Source organism: Muntiacus reevesi, chromosome 4, assembly GCF_963930625.1.
Source record: "Muntiacus reevesi chromosome 4, mMunRee1.1, whole genome shotgun sequence".
NCBI classification, from domain to species: domain Eukaryota; kingdom Metazoa; phylum Chordata; class Mammalia; order Artiodactyla; family Cervidae; genus Muntiacus; species Muntiacus reevesi.
Genome location: NC_089252.1, coordinates 59,815,511 through 59,819,384, shown reverse-complemented (window position 1 = coordinate 59,819,384; position 3,874 = coordinate 59,815,511). Strand labels below are relative to the sequence as shown.

The following is a 3,874-nucleotide window of genomic DNA, read 5'->3' as shown; positions in this document are numbered from 1 at the left end:
AGGTGGTCAAAATATTGGACTTTCAACTTCAACATCAGTCCCTCCAAAGAACACCCAGGACTGGTCTCCTTCAGGATGATCTGGTTGGATCTCCTTGCAGTCCAAGGAACTCTCAAGAATCTTCTCCAACACCACAGTTCAAAAGCATCAATTCTTCGGCGCTCAGCTTTCTTTATAGTCCAACTCTCACATCTATATATGACTACTGGAAAAACCATAGCCTTGACTAGACAGACCTTTGTTGAGAAAGTAATGTCTCTACTTTTTAACATTTTGTCTAGGTTGGTCATGACTTTCCTTCCAAGAACATCAGTGCCAACTTAAAAAGACAAATGCAGCCTGACATTTCTACATTATTCAGTGATTTTATCTTTTGCTTAATTTATTTATTTCTGAAATTTACAGACTGTTATCAATAATATAGAAACTAATCTTCAAAAACCAATACAAGCAAAACAAACAAACAAACAAACAAAAATATACTGTTTACCAAAGCCTTTGCTAAAGAAACTTTGCTCTATCTAACATTTTCCTCAAGGCTTCTTTAACATCTTTATTTCTTAAGCAATGGGTCAAGGGATTCAACCAGGGAATCACCACTGTGTAGAACATGGACACCACTTTATCTCTCTCAGGGCATAGTTCATACTTGGCTTGGTGTAAATTAAGAGAATTGACCCATAGTACAAGGTGACAGCTGTCAGGTGAAAACCACAGCTGGAGAAGGCCTTCGAGCAGCCTTGGGTGGAGTGGATCTTCAAGATGGCAGCAATGATGAAGAGATAGGAGGCAAGGATAAGCATGGTCGGATTGATGATGTTGGAGGCAAGTACGAAATACAGGACAACTTGGTAGCTTTCGTTCACATCACAGGCCAACTTGACAAGGGGGGGGCAGGTCACAGAAGAAATCATCAATGATATTGTTCCCACAGAAGCTCAAGGTAAATGTCTCACTGGTGACGATGGTTGAGTTCACAAAGCCACTAAAGTAGGAAGCTGCAACAAGACTGACACATAACCTTGGGGACATGGCCTGGGAATAAAGCAACAGGTGAGAGATGGCCACATAGCAGTCATAACCATGGCAGCCAACAGGTAGCCTCACTGTAGGCCTGTCCAACAAAGAAGAAGACCTGGGCTAAGCAGCCAGCAAAAGAGATGTACTTGTCATCAGAGATGCAGGTCATTGGGATTTTGGTGACATAGATGGAAGCATACCAGAGATCCAGGAATGAAAGATTCCCAATGAAGAAATACATGGGTGTGTGGAGTTGAGAATCGGCACAGATCAGAGAAATCAGGATGATGTTCCCTAAACGACTGTTGATCTAGATGATGAGGAAGATATAAAAGAGTACTCTCTGTAACCACGGGTCTGTCATAAATCCCAAAGGTATGAACTCCTTCACCATGGTATATATTTTTTTATCCACTGAGTTTGAGTTTTTTTTTTTCACTCCTTTCTGTAAAAAATTGATTAATATGTCATGATTTAAGTTATTGATGTTATCAGCTTCCCCATTATATGTCATTTTAGATTGTTTAAATACTCAACTGATGCATATATCATGTTTACAAGAAAATTTATACTGAACTGGAAATTATTCCTGTTAGAAAACTTTGAAATTTCTCTATGCTGCTTTGAAAGATCAGATTATGAATGTAATATAGTTTGTCATACATTTTATGACATCCTCCTTTTGAGAGATGGTGATTTGTTCATCTTCTTTTCTGTTTGCAGCTAGAGTGATTGGGAATCATGTAGCAGACATGAAAAAGGGAGTTTGCTTTTGAGTTCTTAAATCCTTTGTCTTTACTAGTGAATTACCTGAAGAAGCATACTTTTATTAGTCTAGCCACACTTTGAAATAACCTTGGAAGTGCATTTATGCTAATTTCTTTGAAGGCAATACTTATATTTTATTTAACTTTTTACCACAAAACCAAGAACACAGCTAAAAATAAAGTAAAAAAAATGATAATAAAATGTATAAGTTGAATAATACAGTAGGTTTACTTAGATAGCAGGAATTTGAGACCATATCTATGTATGTATGACATTCAAATGAGTGCTGAAAGGAAGTGAAAATATTAATCAATGGATAATTGTGTTCAAAATGTGTATTAATTTCCTATAGAAATAAGAATTAAAAACAAAAAACTAAACTTATCAAACTGAATGATTTGGGGGAATGTGGTAGGCAGAATATGGCCCATTAAGATGTTCAAGTTCTTTTTCTTAAAGTTGAAGTTTAGTTGATTTACATTATTACATTAATTTCAGGTCTACAGCACAATGATTTAGCATTTTTACAGATTATGCTCTATTAAAAGCTATCACATGATACTTGCTATGACTCTCTGTGCTGTACGCTGTGTCTTTGTTGCCTATCTGGTTTATACATAGTGATTTGTATCTCTTAATCCCATATCCCTCATTTGTCACTTTACCTTCATTTCCCCATTGGTAGCCACTAGTTTGTTTCTTGTAGCTGTAAGTCTATTTCTGTTTTGCATATATACTCATCTGTATTACTTTTAAAATTCTACATATGTGATGTCATACAGCATTTGTCTTTATCTTACCTCACTTAGTATTTCCTAGATTAATCTACATTGTTGTAAATGGCAGAATTTCATTAATTTTTGTAACTAGCGACATTCTGTTGTGTACATGCATATATCACATCTTTACCCGTTCATCTGTTGATGGACACTTGCATTGCTGCTGGGAACATGGGGATGCATGTATGTTTTCAAATTAGTGTTTTACTAATTCCTGGTACATGTGGATGTACTTTATAGGGAAAGGATCATTAAGTTAAAAATTAAGAATTTTGAAATAAGAAGGTTATCAGGGTGGGCCCTAAATCCAACCAGAAATATCCTTATAGAAAGGAGGTAGAGGAATGTTTGACTGCAGACCCCAGAGAAGGAACAGTGTGACCAGAGAAGCAGAGTTTGGAGTGATACAACCACAGGGAATGCCAGCAACCTCAGAAAGCCTAAGAGACAAGACAGACATGTTCCACTAGAGCCTCTGGGTGGTTCGTGACCCTGATTTTAGCCCATTGCCATTGAGTTCTGAGCTCCAGAACTATAAGAGAATAAATTTTTGATGTTTTAGGTCACCAAATTTATGATAATTTGGTACATGAACTTATGAAATTCAACCTTTAATAATCTCATTTCCTTCAAAAGTAGAAGCATTGCTGTCGCCAGCAATAGGGGAAGAACCATCTTGGCTTGTTTATGGTACAACTTGCAAGAACCATAACACCACATAGCAAAATCAAAAAAGGGCTAAATTATGATTTTCAGGATTCTGAACAGGCATGGGTATATTTCTGTTATTGGATCCAAGACTTTCAAACCCTCTTATGTCCAAGAAAAAATTATATATATATATATATTTTTTTTTTTTTAGGTGATGAGAGCGTGCATGTATATGTACGCATGTGCTTACTCAGTTGCATTTGACTCTTTGTGACCCCATGTACTGTAGTCTGCCAGGCTTCTCTGCCCATGGAATTTCAGAGGCAAAAATACTGGAATGGGCTGCCATCTCCTTCTCCAGGGAATCTTCCTGACCCAGGGATGGAACTTGCATCTCTTACATCTCCTGAATTGGCAGGCAGATACTTTACCACTGCACCACCTGGGAAGGTTTAGGTGATGGACTTAAGTTAAAGAAGTATAAATAATTGCTCTCTTGGAACTGCATCTTTTTAATAAATGGAATCAATAATTTTTAATTTAAAGAAAACTTAATGCTACATTTATTATCAAAGTAGAATTTATTCAGAATAAGCAAATGAAGATTCTCTTAGAATTTCAAGAGTGTCGGGAGCTACGACCCTTTTTAACAAAGC

General features: G+C 36.7%; 1 pseudogene; it reads right to left on the bottom strand.

The window, feature by feature from the left end:
* Positions 1–501: 501 nt before the first annotated feature.
* LOC136167437 (olfactory receptor 9G19-like) lies at positions 502–1,534 on the bottom strand (annotated as a pseudogene).
* Between the last annotated feature and the right edge of the window lie 2,340 nt (positions 1,535–3,874).